This window comes from Sebastes fasciatus, chromosome 19 (genome assembly GCF_043250625.1).
Source record: "Sebastes fasciatus isolate fSebFas1 chromosome 19, fSebFas1.pri, whole genome shotgun sequence".
In the NCBI taxonomy this organism is placed as follows: Eukaryota; Metazoa; Chordata; class Actinopteri; order Perciformes; family Sebastidae; genus Sebastes; species Sebastes fasciatus.
The window spans coordinates 22,285,967-22,304,950 of NC_133813.1; the positions used below are offsets into that span (position 1 = coordinate 22,285,967).

An 18,984-nucleotide genomic window follows, 5' to 3' on the forward strand; every position below is an offset into this window, starting at 1 on the left:
TGAGTGCTACACTCGCACGGGCTACCCAGATGGGTCTCTCTCTCCCTTAATGCAATGCCTCAGTCTGCGTGTGTGTGTGAACGGCTGGGTGCACACACATGTCGGTGTGAATGCGCGTACGTGCGTGCGTGTTTGCGTATGTTAAAATGACTTAACATCTTCTATTTATTTTGCCAATAAAAAAGTAAATGTGTTTGCTCATGTGTGATCATTTATTTGACACCTCTGTATAGAAACATGCCTCCCCTGCGACTTTGGGGATTGCTCTGATTTGCATTACATTTCTAGGTGGTGGCAAACTTGGCTTTCTATCTACTCTTGCTTGAGAGGAAGAAAAACACATTGGCCTGCAGTATTTTTGCTGTTTGGTGGTTTCTTTTCACTATGAATTCATATTAGTCTAGCATATAAAGTTCTTTACCTAGACCAATTAATCACTTCTTGAATGGATTCCTCCAGGCAGAAGAATAAGTGACAGACAGTAGCGCTTGAAGGAGGGACCAGAGAGGTGACAATTAGAAGGACAAGAACTCGATGGACCATCACATCCCATTAATGTTGTCTGGGGAGAAATTAAAGAGCACGGCATAATGTGCCATGTTTCTGTCATGGGACGGACCGACTTTGGGGAGAGTGTAGGTGTGACTGATGATAAGTCTTGATAAAAGGCAAAGATTAAATGCATAACATTATTTTCGGGCATTTTATTTGAAGGATAAGAAAAAATATGAGCGAGCGTGTTAACATGTTTAAAGGAGTTAAAGGACCATACCAGTGTTTTAGCACATCTATAATAAATTGCATATGCAATATCCAATTTCCAACGGCATGTCACAATGTTTTTGATAGATTAATGCATTTTTCCAATTTTCCAGGCAGTCCTTGGCATCAGTTAATTTCTTTACATTAATAAAATTCACTTGCTGGAACTAGTTTGAGTTCGGAAATCCATCATAATGGACAATGTACTCAGTTTTATTGTTGTGAAAGTTGTGTTTTTGTTGGAAATGTTAAAAATGCTGATGAGAGATTGTCGTGAAAGGTGTATCCCAACCATGCATCACCGTTACTATGTTTATACAGTATTATAGGCATACTATTTACAGTATATCATAACTTTAATATTGTCTTTTTTTTTAAGGGGGTCACCATTACCATACATGCTGGTCAGCAGCCAATTCTGAGATGTCAAAACTTGCAGGAATGTGATTTCAATACACTTGAAAACCTTTCAAACCAATGCATGGTCACACTGAGAAAATAAAATTCAGATAAATTAAGTTCATCGTCAAATCTTTGCTTTTCATGCAGTATCTTTACTGAAATGCATCAAAATGCATGAGTAGCTGCCTGAAGGGTAAGGAACAGATCTCAAACACTGTGGTGTGCTTTGAAATGTTTGGCAGTTATATAAAGCATACGCAAATACAAAAATTGATTAAAACGTTCTTTCATGTGTTTTTCTATTTGTTTAAATGCATATGTCCTTCAGAGGGGAAAAAAAAAAGTATCTGCCTGCAGTTGACAGTGAAAGGAGGATTTTTAAATAAATGCAGGAGACTCCGCAGACCTTCAGTGTTGTAATTCCTCTACTTCAAATCATAAATACAATGAAAAGAAAGAGAGGGATGATGTGAGGCCCAGAAGTCATCAGTCAGACTGACAGGCTTGAATTGAAACAATGCCACAGTCTCCTCCCCTCCTGGGCTGCAGACTGTTTTAGTATTTGTTAAATAACTCTTGTATTCATGAGATTGCTTCCGAGCACTGCCTCTAAAGCTTTCCTATGGCAATCAAAGGGAATGTGAAAAATTACTCTTAATGTGTTCATTTCAGACCAAACACTGGCCCATTACATGTGAAGTTACCAGTAAAATAAATGCATACACATGCAGTGTGATTAATGTATACTTTGTGGAAATTCATGGTAAAGGTATAATGGGATGAATATTTAATGGCTGATATATTAATGACAGTACTTACTTTATAGTAACTGAGGTAAAAATTTATCGCGTATCTTGTGTCCTCTTCCACTGGCTTTTAAATTTTGCTATTAGATGAGCTTAGAGCAAGTTTCTACAGTTGAATAAGTCAGTATATCTTCCTCCTTCATAATACTGTCATCAGAGGATAAGAGAGCTCATAATGGAGCAGTAGTTTATTTTACTCTCAGTGGGCAGTGGGGGCAGTCTCTGGCCACATTCTGAGCTATGAGGGAAATAAATCAAAGGAACAATAACAAAAATGACCACAGACCTCTGAGGGACCAGGCTGCACTACTAAAGGTGATAAAGGTGAGGCCTGACGAGCTCTGAGCCAATGGCAGCGCAGCCCTGGCATAATAAATTTAACACAAATTGCCTGCTTTAATTGGGTTCGTGATCTGTGGACTGGAGCATCAGGAGCCTCCGGTAAAAAGGCCTGACAAATGGGACACACAGGTTTCCAGCACCGTTTAATGCAGTTATAAAGATTGAAAAAATATTAGAGACGTCTAGAGACAGAAGTTGAGTTAGTGCCAGGCTTTGCATCACCTGAATGGGGAAGCCCAGGCAGTCCTCATGGGGACTACGCTAAGGAAATCTGGACCAGGAAACAGATCACACAATTAGTGTAAAAACGTTGCTACATATTCTATCTATTCTAACAAATTTGTTTCGGCCATGTATTTAAAATTTGGTTGGCTACTTAACAAAAAGCAAGTATAGATGCTGTGGTGTCATGTAAGAATTTAGAAACATTTAGATTAAACTAAATGTAACCATTATTGCCTTTTGTGTTCACATACAGCACCTTTTATTCTCACGAACACATGGGCAGTTTTCACACCAGTGCGATGCGAAAATATAGTGCAGGAATGCGGAAAATCACATTCAAATTTGAATATGCACACCGGGTACGTTGTGAATTATCCACATAGTCGTATTCCATATTGGTCAATGAGGCCCAATAAGTTTCCTCCTAAATAGTGCCGTGTCCACTCCACTATAATGTTAGCAGGTGCATATCAGCTACATTATCATCTTCATCGTATCCCAGCTGCTGGGCGATATCAAGCCATATATTGTCCTTTATTTTGTTGTTAAGGTGGTAGTGTTTGTCGTACATTATTGGGTGTTGAGAAGGGGACGGAAAATTGTTATTCCGAAACACCTACGGTGAGAAAAATGTCCCATGGGACCCAAAAAAAGCCCATTTCTCCGACAGTCTGTTACCCTGAAAACAAGCGCCCATTCTTCTAAAGCCCTATTGCTCCGAAAATACACACTCTCCCTGCAACAAACAGAGGCACATGGCTAATTATCATGCAGAATGATGGCAATCAGTTGAAACAATGGATTTCATTGGTCAAACATATATTTCTGCAGGTGGAAATCCGCTGAAATCGAGGTCCGTCTGAATATTTTTTCCCCCCAAACAAATATTCCACAGGTGTGTGCAAGCATAAGAACCCACAAAACCATTTCTCAGAAATTTTCGTTCATATTTTTCGGACGTGAAACGGCTTTGAGTTCTGATTATCTACATACAACAAGCAACTATAGACCTTGGTTTCTGTGTACACCTGAGTACTTTTTTGACTTTTTACAATATATTCTGATTAAAAGTGTATCAGCAGTTTGAGTTTAGATCTAATTTAAAGGTCCCCTCTGGAGTTTTTGACCACTAGGGGAGATATTAAGCAATGCATGCAAACGGACACAAGAGTGATGTAACACACAATCCTGCCAATGGTTTCACACTATTCCACTGATGTACAAGTGGCGATAATGCAGAAATGTAGCAATGTGCCAGCAAAGGCAGGGAAAAAGAAGACTGCTAGCAAGTAAACAAAGATGTAGAGGATGCAAGTTTCAACATTTTAAAAGTGTTCCAAATGTTTTATGAAATGATTTTTTAGGCCTAAAGGATGAATACAATGCATGTTGGTGAGTTATATTGAATATAAACAGAAACTTTGTTTACCTGAAAACTCTGCCAGGTACCTTCAAGCATCCTCATCCCTCCTAGCGTATCTGTAGTTTCATCAGTGGAATAGCTGGTGAAAAAGAAAGTGGCTCATGTTAAGTTATGTTCATCATGTTTATTTGCATACTTGCTATGAGACTATTACAGGTAATGCACCGGCTTACAGATTGGTCTATTGAGGACTTAAGGGTAGATAAAGTAATGTCATCAGCATACAACTTCACGCAATGTCGTATAATGAAGGTAAAAGTGGGGTACCTAGAATGGAATTTGTACCCTTTGGAAATGTATAAGAAATGTAATTTGACACAGTGAGAAACAACACATTGTACTATGTTAATTCTGGGTCAAATGACATATATTTGATTTAATGGTATAAGTGATAATCTATAAAATAGCAAGTTGAAATCCAAATGAGCCTTCAATAAGAGAATCAGAGTATTATTTCTTGTTGACGATACATAAAATGTTCACATACTTTAATGATAGGCTTACATTTGGGCAGAATATAGATTATATTTATAAAATATTACCAGCATAGCCTTGACTAGTGCCCGTCTTTGAAAAAAGAAAAAAAAAGAAAAAGGAATGAAAACATTTTTCGAAAAAGTCAAATTGCCTGGACTGGCTATAGCAGGTGATGACATACAACATCTGGAGTCAGGAGGGAAACAGCATGCACTCCTACGCCAAGAACCAGCAGGGTCACTAAGCGACAGACTGACACACAAACCAGAGTTTCTGTCCAAGAAGACACCAGCAGCCCAAACATGCCGCCAGTTACACACAGCTGGCGGCGGAATAAAAAAAGGTCACATGTAGGAAAAAATTTACGACAAGAACTTTGATATTTTAATTAGAAATGTAAGATAAACAGAGAGTGGTACATTATATATGGTCCTTCAATAAATGGTACCTGTGGGTGCACAGACCTCCATTTGAACAGACTTCCACTTCAAGGTTTTTACGCTGAATAGAACTGCTCATAGATTTTGTATGTAGTTTCTAATGCTTTGAGCTGCACATACCATTCCATTTCATTTCATTTCCATTGTGTTGGGGTTGTGGCAAAACTCTCCAGATAACTCAACATTTTAGCAGAAAAAATTATTTAGATACCACCGGGTAAAGTGAGAATAGAAATGTTTGTGTTTTGGGTGAACTCATCTTTTAATAAATAGGATTCTGTACAACATGATAATAGCAATGTTTTGAGTTTTAGTGGGATCGCGTGATAATGATTTGATTGGTCATTATTTTTCATTGCAGAGGACTTCATATCTACTTTGCAAAGCCAGTCGGACTTCCACATCGTGCTGGCTATGCAGAGACTCTTCTCTGTAGTTGTCACAACATAAACACTTGGTCTGGCATTCCCACAAAGACAGACTCACACACATGGAATGCAACCAGCAGTGCTCCTCTGTCCCGAGGACCAGCTCAATGTCAGTTTTAGTCAACAACACACACACACATACACACCTGCACACAGACAAACACACAGAGTCTGGACTGGGGGTCCTGAGGGCGAAGAGGGATGTGATACGGAAATCCCTGTCCACTGATATCTTCCTCTGATAACTATGTGTGAAGGTCATTTGTCCCCTGCTTTGGCAAGACTCTCCATAAATCACTGTGGAACTGGAATGATGGGTATTCATGGAGGCAGCGACTGCCTCCCGGTCTTTCCCACTCACCCATCTTGTCCTCGTTGCCTGTAACCCGAGCAGATGTGTACAATAAATAATGACACATCTGGACAATTTCATCTGTTACAGTACACTTGCAGCAGACATACTATGGCCACCATCCTATCTGAGGTCTTCATTTTTTTTCTGCCTTCCATTATCTTGACATTTCAGTGTATTGAGTTATAGAAGTCCACATCTATTGTTCCTGTTGATATAGAGATAGTTTGAAAAAGGTTTTAATAACTACCTAATTGCAAGTCCTTCAAAATAGTTTAACACCGATAGATAGCAGGCTTTCTAGTGTTGAACCCGAGCGTCACAGTTGCACACATCGCAACAAACAGCTAGCAACATATTCGTCATGCACATCCACATAACGGGAAAAAGGTCGGCTAAATGCTCAGGATAATTAATTTTACCAAAACAAAACTCAATTCCATCACCAAGCAACTAAATGAGCACACAGCAAAAACACGCTTACAGTGCATGCGCGCATAGTGGTGCTAGCTGCACAAACAAACGATATGCATTGTCTTTATGAAAGCTGAGAATCCACAAATTCCAACTGTACGAGTCTCGTCACTCTACGACCAAAACTCACTGAACCAGCAGCCAAAGAAGAGAATAAAAAAAAAAATCACTTAATACAGCTATGACCATAAAATATGCCTTTGCTGTTTTGTGATCAAAAGTTTTGTTCAAGGGCACATCAACGATGTAATGGCTAGTCCGATGTCTCTGGATCATTTTTTAGTTGATTCCAGCATTCTGTATTCATTTGCACGGCATGGAGGAATGTTTACACTCTGTCTTCCTCCAGCATTGAACAGCCTGTCCTAAATCTTTGTGATAAAGTCTATGTCTCCATCTAGTGGATTAATCAAGGTACTGCACTCAGCCTAAGGGTGTTGGCATTATTGTTCAATTCAGGCATGAGCTGGTCAAATAGACCAACGGGTTATGGTTTTGTTTGAATATAGATGTCTGATTGATTGGCACAGATGGTACCCAAATGTACCCAAATTTGAAGATTCCGCTGTAACATGCCTCTGCTAAAACCTCTCCAACTTTGCTCCGTTTCACGTTATTAGCATCAGGCTTTGCACAGGTAATGTTTAGATGTTGTGATATGGGTTGCTAGATGTTTTGGGCTGCAACTGCATCATTCCAAAGGGATATTCACTCTAAAAGTGTATAGTTTTGTTAGGCGGAAATTAAATTTATGCTGTGTTCCATCTTCATTTACATATACCCAGTAAGATATACTGTATACTGATGCTTACATCTCTGCAGAAATCTCACAAGTGTTACCTTTATTACGATACCAAGATTATTCAAATAGACCTTGTAGTTGCAGAGATACACTCAATTAATTTGGCATGTCATTTTAAAGCATGTTTCAAATTAACAGAGACCAAAAATGACACTGTTCATCAGCTGATGCTCACTTCTTAGTAACATTACAATAATAAAACATCTTAAATTTGCCTCTGTCTAAATCTAAACATGTTGTTGAATATCATAGATACAGAGATACATCATAAAATTATTCCACACATTTTATTCTTATTTATGACTTCATCATGTAGAACTGATGTCATATGTTTTAAAAGGTAAGGCAGGTATGACATGATGTCAAATCGTTTCCTTTAACAGCTGAGGCCAGATTCTCGCCAGATTAATATAATAGATAATATAACATTTAATAGAAATGGGGTTTTTTTCCAGTCGTCTGTCATATGTGACATCTGTTATCTCTGGTGGGTCATTAGATGATGTTAAAATTTATATTGCAAATGGCAAAATATTTTGAACTTGTTTGTCTGTCAATAATTGCCTTAAACAATGAAGCATTTTACAAAATAAATTGATCATTGGAGTGAAATCTATGTGCTGAATAATCTAAAATCTTAAATGAGTCCTTTATTTAACCTCTGCGCCATGATGCTTTTGCCTTGTTTCACACACAACACAAAGACACATCGAAGGCATGCAACCAGAAAATGTTTCCTCACATTCTCATGCAGATGGCGGTTGTAATGATCGTGCATGTGTGTGTGTGTCTGTGTTGTGCATGCACGCGTGCACACATCTGTGTGAACGCCTCGGTGTGTGTGTGAGTCTGTGTGTGTGTGTGTGTGTGTGTGTGTGTGTGTGTGTGTGTGTGTGTGTGTGTGTGTGTGTGTGTGTGTGTGTGTGTGTGTGTGTGTGTGTGTGTGTGTGTGTGTATGGTGCGTACTTATGAGAGCGGCAGGTTTGGCCCCCGAGGCGATGACAAAGCGATCAAACTCTATGTGTCACATATAAATTGCTTTGACCTTTTTTCCTCTCAGACTCATGGCTCGATGGCAACAAGGGACATTTTACCCAACTGGAAAGAGTGCTCAAGTCCGCAAAACACGAGGAAAAGGCAAGCGAGGAAATTAACAGTAGTAAGTGTTTGTCCTCTACGGGGTCAAAACACGCCACTTTGTTCCCTTGTGTTTATGCTTTGCCGATTTCCCAAAAGACATCTGAAAAAACCTTGAGCATTTATTTCAACACTTTGTGTTCTGAAAGAGAATTGAATTTACTTCATGATAACAGGCGGTGTGGTTGTGGAAACAAAATGTTGCTCTGTATCACAAAATTCCTGCTATAACAAGCAGACAGGTCAGCAGTTTTAATTCAGGTGCAACAGAGCTGCCCACTCATGTAGCATTTACCATTATACCTCTTAACCCTATTAAGCAGAGTGGCCATTTTTGTTTTGGAGCTCTCGGTTGTCACACTCTTGACCACCTTAATACATTTCAATCCTTGATGGCTGCATAAGTAGACGTCATAAATGAACCTGTTGTCTGTGGTGGCCATCTGGCCAGAAGTCATGTATATAAATGGACCTCTAGACACTTGACTTCTGCAGCTATCGGCCATGATTACTCTCTTGGCCTAATACAATATTCATGCATTAGGGTAGGCATGCATTACTTTCTCTCTCCTCATGCTGCCGTTGGTAATTGAAATTTCTGAAGTGCAGCATGTTTAATAATGGAATTAATTTCCCATGCAAAGTGTATATGATTGACCATGCACAGGGAGCAGAGCGAGCAGGCTCCATTTCCAGGGAGGAGGAGAAAATAGCCGGCTGTTAGCCATATTGTTAGATTTATGAATTTGTGACGGAAATGATGATAATAGCATTAATCAAGATAATTTATCGTTACACTGTGTGTGTAAAATATAATGTTATATTTAATTACTTTTACTGCTGCAAAGAAGATACAGTTTTCTGCAATTTGACTGAAAGCATTTTTCTTATAGATAAAATCTACATTTTTGGAAGATATTTTCCTCCTTGCAATAAAAAACTATTATAGCAAAAACAGCTGTGTAGCCATTTTTTTTTAAAATGACATATACAATACCACAGCCATGAATTTTTGGAGAAGCAAAATGAAAAAGAACCAAAAAAAGAGGAAGAAATTTGGGGGGAAAAAGCACCGAAATATGAAAATCATTGGAGTGTAACAGATGTGGGCGGGAGACTGAGCTCCTTGTGAAGGCTAATGATCAAGCTGGTTTGACCTCTCAAGCAGTTAATGCAGAACAGACTGTTCCTGGCAAAGCCAAGTCCAAATGACAGGCCAACACGGGAAAAGAACAAAGGAGCAGCTCTCAACACCATTCACCGCTGCATGGTTGTGGTCGGCAGGGAATAAAAGGCAGCAAACACAGAGCAGGGAAGTGCATGTCCAGCTTCAAACGCTTAGTTCTAAGGCAGACAGGAAGTGTGTCCCATTCTGTTTTTCAAGACTCTTCGCATGGCTTTGTTTCCCACTCGCATTTTGATTACAAACCACTTGTCCTCTAACCACATCCTCCCTGTTTCTTTTCTTCCAAATTAAACTGCAAAAGACAGCTTCCCCTTTAGTACATCATACCCAAAATATCAGAAAAAAAGGTTAATACACAATGTGTTCTTTGTTTAAACACAAAAAGCACACAGTGCAAAAACTGGGAACTGATACTATGCAGAACAAATCTAAATCAATGCCATCTTTAGTGGCCATACAAGGTAACTCTCATAAGTTAATTTGTGAAGAAGGCATCGGACAAACACACAATTAATTTTGCTGCTTTTCAGCTGACAGCACGGGGAGAGGTTGGCGGGAGGGGGAGGGGTTAGTGCAATGAGAGTGTGATGAAAACAGTGGGCTCAGCACAATAATGCTGTATGCCACAGCCAAGACATATTAGGTTAATGAAATGTTCACAGGCTGTAATTGTTGTAATGAGTGAACAGATTGTGATGAAGGACGAGAGAGATGCAGCTGCATTCGATTGCTGTAAAGAAAGAAAGTAAATAAACACCGTAAAAGACGACTATGATCTGAGGTGAACATTTCCAAAAAATCATATATTCAAATCATGTGGAGCACCATTTTGTGCAGTAAACTGAAGTTCAAACATGAACCTCACTTGAATTAGACGGCAGTGACATTATGAGCACATCTGATGATAGGATTTTTTGCCTCAAAATGCAGGGATCTTCAAATGTTCCACTTGTTTATTTTCTTCTATTCATCTGCAATTTCTGAACGTGCCCTAGGTATTTTATGAAAAGCAAGAAACAAGCTTGCCTTGAAGCACAAAAACACTCCATATTTCAGGTCATAAAATAGAAAAATAGCCACATTTAGCTAGAAGAAGCTACAGTCTAGTCGTTTCCAATAAATAACCTCAGTCCTTCGAACTATAAAAGACGCAACCCTCCACATCCTCTGACCGCGGTTCAGAAATGAACACAGATCAAGAACAACACTAACAGCTCATAAAATGAAAGGATGCGGTGGAGAACACAAGTAATTCAAAATGGGAAATGAGTGGGTGGTGAGACAGGGAGAAATAAAGTGAACAGGAAAGAAACACAGAAAAAGGTGAGAAAGCATCAGAGAATGACAAGAGTGGGAGATAGGGAGTTACAGAGAGACATTTAGGGGAGAACTGAGTCAAATTCAAATACCCAATGATTACATCTCTTAACGTGTCAAGTACATTTCCATTTAAAGTGCTTGCTTAAACACCCATGAAGAGGTGTTCTCCGGCTGCTATGCACACGGTAATGACTGGGGAGTCTCCTAAGACCCTCAAGCCGTTCAATTGTCACTTTCTTCCTCAGCACATTGCCTCATCTGCCTCAGCTTTAAAACAATATATTGTGTCCGTAAAAGACCTACAACCAAGGGCCAGATGCCCCCTACACATATTGCCACCTTAAAGTTACTGTGAGTACAACTTGAAAATTTACGACCACACTGTGGTGGACACCAACGCACCCACTACCTGAGGACACTGAGATGAAAGCAACAGGACTAGACCGATTTCCACCAGGATTACAAAAAATATGACATGCGAAAAAATTTTAAGATGCTATAAATCATGTACAATTCTGCATATAATGACTTTATAGCAGCTTTTTGCCACTTGAGGGCCAGCAGAACTAGCTGTAAACACAACATAAGCCGTGTTCCCATTCAATTGTCAGGCAAATTTTAAGCAAATTATTTTGAAATGTCGCAAAAAAGAAATGCAAATTAGGCGCGTTTCCATCAACTGGTTTGGAGCACATAAACTTGGCTACAGCGTAGTTTGGTCAGAAGGTGGTGCTATAGGCTACGCCTGTAATCCGCCAATAAATAGAGTAGAACTAGGTTGCGAACCGGAAACAAAACAAGTCGGCTTGGCCATCTATCCTTATACGAGAGAAAATGGAGAGAGGTCTTCAGAATTTGTTGAATTGGACAAGTTTGAATTGTTCTTTCATGTCAGCTAGTATTGGCCATGATTCATGTTGTCCTGAGAGGAAGACAAGCATTCGCACATTATGGCAATATCTGGGAAGACACCAACAGCAGAAACAGCAGATCAGTCATGTGAGTTAAATATTTGCTACGTCAGAATTTATTCGGCAAAGGCATTTCCATATCCCATTTAGCGCATCAACTCTGTTTCAACAGAGGCCAAAAATCCCCTCAAGTGAGCATAAAAACTTTTTGTTCGTGATTGAGGAAGTTTTCTTGAATTTAGCTGTATCCACACAGCTTTTCTAATGCAATACTTCAGGATGCGCTTGAAAATATGTGAACGGAAACACGACTACTGACATGTTATCAACTTAATAAATAAGTAATAAAGTTAGCCTACATGTTACATCCAGCAGACACGGAGCAACATAAGCGATCATTTCAAATCATGTTTATGGCCGCCTGGCAAATATAAATCCAATATTCTCTCTCCTTCTATCTCTGTTCTGGTCTCCACCAACTCCTGAGGAAAATAAATCTGGCTGCTAAATGCCCCACTGTGTTCACCAGCTAGTCGCTAACTTTGTTTGTCTGCTGTTGTGAACGTAGCGTACAGTGGGATTTTAGAGTTGTATTAGTGAAAACAAGGCTGATGAGAGGGCTAAGAGTGTACAATTCTATTTTTTTGTGTGGGTTTGTCAGTACGTCATTTGATTGATTCAGACTGAGTGAGACTGAGAAACCTGGACTTCCTATTTGTGAACCACATTCACCACAACATTCCTGCTGACTGCATTCAGCATTGATAATCCTGTCAGTCCCCGCAGGTCCATGTATTAAAATGCAGCGCTGATGTTTGCCTTTGTGAGAGGCCTTTATTATTAAAGTGCCCTCACCTGCTAACACATTACAGCCCGTAAACAACATGAATGATGTGCTGAGCACTGCAGCCCCAACACACATTTATTAAATTACACTTTTCAGCCACACATCACCTTTCTCCTTTGATTCATTTCCTTTAATGAGTTTGCTGATGTAGACTGGCATGCTGTAATGAAAAGGAAAAGACAAGCAAGCAGGAGAGCCATAAATAAGTCTCGGAGCATGAGGAATAATGACAGGAGTTTAATGTCCAATTAGATTAAAAGGCTCTCTGACACAAAAGCAGGATGCTGAGTGCACTGCTCAATGAGCCTGTGAGCGACATTGATTAACGCTAAACGGATCTATTACTCTCATCCGAGGTACTGATCAACAGCTCTACCTGCCACTTCCCTAACACCGTAAATGTGTGTGTTGCACCTATATCTATGCATGCAAATTTGTCCACCCATTAGGTGAGTTATAGATTAACTAAGATGGTAATGTCCAAAAAAATTTGTAATTCTCAAGGACGTCCAGGTAGGATTTAGTTTTTTTAATAATGTCATAGTGTAAACAAAGGACAAGCTAACCCATGCAGGCAAGTTTTGCAATCTATTACCTCTGATATACGAGTTTCATAAGGCACAGGGGAGTTTTCTCCTTGTGAAGTCTCGCCGAGACCTGATAGCGCTCCACATTATTGGCTTTAGCAGAACAAAAAAACATGATAGTGGGATGGGTTGTCTATCCATCATCATATTTGTTTTCAGACACTTGTCATAGGCTTCAGCTTCCATTTGAGCTGAACATTAGAGACGTGCTGCGGAGGTGTTTAAATCTGCTTTGCTGCAGGGGAAAGGAAACTACCTGTGGCACCTCATTATTCTGCTGACAAAGCTTTGTGGGTCTTTTCCTCTGTTGAGGAGAGATAGATGGGGTGATGAGAGATGTCCTCCTGTGGAGGAGTATGTCAACACCTTTGACATATAACGCATTAACATTCACAGTTCACAGGATCTGGTGTGCACCACCAGAGATCAAAGAGGCAATATTACGTAACAGACTGTATTGTATGTGTATAATGTGTAGCTCCCTTTGAAACTTGAGGTCCGGGGGTTGCTCTCTGGGATCTGTGCAGTATTTATTATAGGCCAGGATCCATGTGTGACTCATTAATAACATAAGTGAGAAAATGTTAGCCGGCTGCTGTCAGACTTTTCAATGCAAATGTGCTCTAAATCTTTTAAGAATGGCATAATCATCATCGTTGCAAGGCTCATTTTCTAATAAATACAGTATGTGGCAGGTTTCATTTCCACAATTCATGCATTGAGGGAATATTTTTTACACTAAACAGCGTGAAGGAAAACCTGCATCTTGCTTCTGCTAACGCAAAAGACAAAGGCTTGAACTAGTGTTCAGAGCACAGTGATTCATAATGGGAGAAAATGAACTGGAAATCACAGTGAGTACAGTCTTACTGTCAGAGCCTTTTCCAGCCAAGAAAGTAGAAAGCATCGGGTGGTCCTTTAGGCTATAGTTGTTTTGTATAACGTAAGTAATCTTGGATAAACCTCCAGCTTCATTTACATAACAGGATGCAGATTCCACACTAAATTAATATCGCAATATTTATATTCTTAAAAGATACTTTGGCATTCAGTTATTTGTTATGTAAGACGAAAAATTGGACCAGAAATTCAAAAACTTTATAGAGGCATTTGCAGAAGTCGAGGCTAAACGGGCTGTGCATTTATTTTGTCATAGGTCCGGAGTGACTAGAAATCTTTAATTTTGCAAGAAGAAATGGTCTGCTATTCAAGTGAACACTATAAGAAGTGTGCTGCTGCACAATGGCAAGACATGGGTGTAATTTGTGGAGGTCAAGAGACTCCGATCTTAGCCTCCTTGACAAGCATCTGCCTTCTACAGTATAAGTGGAAACTGCCTCATCTGTGATTTTTAAACAGAGAAAAGAAGAGCTAATGTGGGTGAACCAGGTAATTCAGGCGGTCCTATTGTACATCCAAAATCACATCCAATTACACTCTTGATAGGCTACTTGTTAGTTTATGCGGGGCTTTGGAAATAAGCCTGTTTTTTCCTGCTGTATCTCATGGCAAGTTACCTAATTATTAGACAAGATAAATCTGTTAAAATTGTCGTGAGAACATTTATGTATAATAAGTGTAAATAGGGCCACATTGCAGAGAATAGTCATGGTACACACAGACCACATTCAAATTCAGATCATGTACACTCATTTACATGGTCGCATGTATTATTGCTTAATTACAGCATGCCAGTCACATAATGTTTTGATTACATACTCACATCAGAAATTGCCGCAGCCACACTTTCACACTCGACAACAGCCTGAAGCCATATCCACATCACACCACTCTGACAACAAAATTTGATTTGTGCAAAAATGCATTGTGGCTTGGAGCGTACTGTAGATAGTCAATCACGTCTTTCTCTAATATTTGCGATCTAGTCTAATTTCTAAAATGTCTCAAGGATGTGAGCTACTGTTGAGCTGAAAGAAAATATATTCTTATGGTATCCAGCCTTGTTTTGTCCAGTTTTACATTTGGCATCAGATGTGTTTGGGAACTGTGTCTCTCACCCAAAAACAGTGGGCAACTCTGGTTCTAAAAAGTGAAGCCAATGCGGAAGAACTTGCATTCTTCCTAATAGCCAGCAGGGGGCGACTCCTCTGGTTGCAAAAAGAAGTCCGATTGTATAGAAGTCTATGAGAAAATGAGCCTACTTCTCACTTGATTTATCAGTAAACATTGTAAACATGAGTTCATGGTCTCAATCGCTATAACTTTAACCCTTTCACAGTATGTTTTTATTACATGAAAGTTAATTATAACCTTTTTGGTCGCCTAAAAATGTCTTATTCAGCATTCGGTTGTACTTATCTCCACCCTCTCGTGTTACTTCTGGTTGAAAATAACCAAGATGGTGACGACCAAAATGCTGAACTCAAGGCTTCAAAACGGCAGTCTGCAAATCAATAGATGACGTTACGGTGACTACGTCCACTTCTTATATACAGTCTATGCCCCAAAAGCACTGCTTTGACTCTTGACTGTTGTCTACACAGAGCAATCCATGAATTCCTCTAAATATCCCGAAAGTGACCAATTTCTCTCTTTCCAGGAGTTGTCCTGGTTGAAAATCACCAAACCGCTCTTGGTTGTTTCACTGCAAGTCTGTGTTTTAAAGCATGGTTGAGTATTCTTGCTTTTACTTAAGCAATTACTTTAGGGTTCATGGCAGTTTGTCCATCTAGTCCGTAGGTTTTGTGGACTTGCTGTAGGGTATAACTACACTATGACCCCCATATGTCCTTTGGAGAATGCTTCAGGAGCTGCATTGATTTGGTCTGTGTAGCAACAGCTCTGTTTGTACCTAAGAGAGGATTTTTAGTGGATGTTGGACTCTGCCAAGGTTATGCTTGTCAGCTATTCTGTTTATGATTTTCATGGACAGAATTTAATTTCAACAAAAATCTACCCTGATGCCAACCATGTCAGCCACTGTTTCCATCTCTATCTTACGAGTTTCGCTATTTCATTTCAATTCAATTTATTTTTATATGGCATCAAATCATAAGATAAGTAATCTTGAGACACTCTCTATAAGGCTGCATTAATTGATCTATGGCAATCTCTGGCATATCCTATACAGTCCTGACATATAATCATCTTTTAAAGAGTTGTGTGGAATTAAAGGGATAGTTCGGGTGTTTTGAAGTGGGATTGTATGAGGTCCATAGTCAGTGTATTACCTACAGTAGATGACAGTCAGCATGCCCTTAGTTTGGAGAAGCAGACAGGAGTTACCCCACAGAACCAAAGTAATGTACTGCTGTGGACCGGGCCTGCAACAAAACGTATTTTAGCCACCTAAAAGAAAGGCCCACCTAAAAAAGAAAAATCAATATCCGTTCAAGTGTAGGCTGTATTTAGAATATTTTCGCTGGTTTACCTTGCCGTGAGACAGCTATACAGTCAATGTTTCCGACAGGGAACTGAAGACGTTATCCATGTTCTCGCCAAAGCAACCAGACTCCGTTGAAAAAAACTGTAATTTTACATTGCAAAACACAGGAGTAGCTGGTCTACCGCTGCCTTGATCGGTTTAGTTTGTTTGTGTTATTGGGTTATTGGAGTCAGGCGGCTTTGGCGAGAGCATAGATGGATACAACAGCTTCAGTCTCTTGTCGGAAAGGGCTGTCTGACTGCTGGGGGCTTGCCAACCATCATCTATAGGTGATTGCCTACACTGACTATGGATAAGTACCTCTTACAACCCAACTTTAAGAGACCCAGACTATCCCTTTAATATCTGGGCCTTAAGATGTTTAGATGTTCAACTTCCCACACTTTGTCTGTCTGCTGTTAGCTGCTCTGCAGGCTGCATAGAGAGCCTTTATCCGAGCTTATTTTCTGAAAGCAACTGCTGCCGGAAAATGGGTTGATGAGTGGTAAAACTTCATTGAGCTGCAGAGGTTAGTGATTATTCTGTATGGAAATGTATCCATATTTTCCTCTTTTTTGGATGCCCATATTTTAACCAAGCATGATACCCTGTTGATGTCAGTGTGGTTTTATCTAGACAAATAGCCAAGAAAACCTGTGAATTTGCAGGACTACTTTCATGAAATGATTGTGAATATACTTCTGGTTCGTCCACATTCTATGAATGTATTTCACTTTAAAAAAACACAAGCCACTGCAGATTCATGAGCTCCAACCTTGGTTAAGAAATCCCGAATGATTTTGCTCAGGAGTGCAGAAATGTTGCAGCATTATCACTATTGCAGGAGAAAACCATTCAGCTCCATTTTTTTTCCACTTATGTCTGTATCAATTAATCTTTTCAGTCTTTATAAGTGCCTCACCTAGCAAATGTTATCGCTTAATTTATTTCTTTGCAGTGGATGAAGTCGCAAACACACACCCACACTTTTCTATATCTGGATCTTCCCTTCCACCTCTTCATAGCATTCAAACTTCATATCACCAAGACAACTAGTTCGTGTGCTCAGCAAAGTTTCTGTAGACACTTTTTCTTCACTTAACTAATTTCCGGTAGAAAGAGCAGTTACTATTCCTGGTATGTATCCACAAATCATCTCATCCTTTCAACTCAATTAAGAGTCATGCCATAATATTAATGATGTATCAGGTCAGAACATCAAATATTTTTGTTGGTGATGTATTCCATATAACCGAGGCTTCGTACAGAGGAGAAGTAACGTCTATGAACCCCTCAGCGGTGGTAAAGAATTGGCTTTTTAGAGCTGTAAAATCACAAGTTACATCGTTCTAATAGCAGAAAAACTTAATTAACTAGGTGAGCCTTGGGGGCTCTTACAAAATGCCTCCCCAAGCAACAGCAGAGAGCAAGAATGACCCCCAGCTACCGCAGACCTGCTTACTGATACAGAAAATGTGATTGCTTTTCATATTCCAGTGAATTTTCAACATTTCCCATTTTACCCCAGGACACACAGTCGCTCAGAACACATTAGAATAGGTGCGTCGCAGGAAAAAGGGGCAGTGCATGTGGGCGTTATTAGCTAAATGAATTTTAATAAATAACACTGAAACATAATGAAACATAAGACAATATGGAAGACGGAAATTAAATGCTTGTTGAAATATGCAAGGCAGATAATGGGATACAGTAGTGAAACAGATGAGTTTAAGGAGGTGTGTAACACGGCATGTTCAATTTATATGTAAATCAATCCATCTAATAGAATGACCTCGACCAGGTGCCAGAGGATAGGAAAACGATCCCACCCAAAAGCATTTTTTGAATTTGGAAATCTCATGAGCTTTTACGGGAACAGGGTGTCAGCCTAGTGCTACAATAACCCATTAGAGAACGGGCTAATGAGGTGATTTATTTGAGTAACGCTGAGAGTTTCGCACAGCACCCACAACAGACTACACAATATATATTCGGGGCACAGGGTGCCCACATACACAGGTACCTCCAGCGGGGAGCAAGCTGCCCTTTTCACCCGTGTCTGTGTCGGTATGAGGTGGATGGATGGGTGACAAACATCGTTCCATGTCACCTTTTTGTCCTTAAACAGAGACACTATGTGTCTGTCACACTGACCCTCCTTGTTAGAGAGACAGCAGAGAGAACAAATGATGTGCTGCGAACCCCCATCTGCGTGACCTTTGACCCTGCGCGTACTGTAGACACGGCGCCCTGTCTACCTGATGTCTGTGACATGCAACAACTACTATATTGATTAAAAGGAGATAGCGTACAATCAGAAAATGATATGCATAGTTGAACAACTTGTTTAAATTAAATTTTTTCCTGTGGGCGTGCGTTCTGTGGAGTAAAGGCGCTATAGTCCCCCTGTCTATCAGTCACTAATGGTGTGGAGCAGTGGGAGGCCAGGACACCTGCGTCTGCTGCCTGATAATGAATATGATGAAGATGGATAATACTTTACCCTGTCTGAAACCGCACTCTGCAGCTAGGGAGTGATTACTGCTATAATTGGGATCCATGGTGGCTGCCGCCGGAGGTACTGATGATGAGGCTGTCTCGACTAAAATGTAGATAACGTCGACATTACTCACATCGGACCCAAGAGTTGCAACTTCACAAATCACAGCTGACAACCT

The 18,984-nt window shown here is 39.9% G+C and overlaps 1 protein-coding gene across 1 annotated transcript in view; it reads right to left on the minus strand.

Moving 5' to 3' along the window:
- Window positions 1-18,984, minus strand: part of unc5cb (unc-5 netrin receptor Cb) — a 212,526-nt gene that overhangs the window by 182,266 nt on the left and 11,276 nt on the right. The window contains exon 2 of the mRNA XM_074618094.1: window positions 3,967-4,039. The gene's annotated coding sequence lies outside the window, so the exon portion shown is untranslated. The remainder of the gene's footprint in view (window positions 1-3,966; window positions 4,040-18,984) is intronic.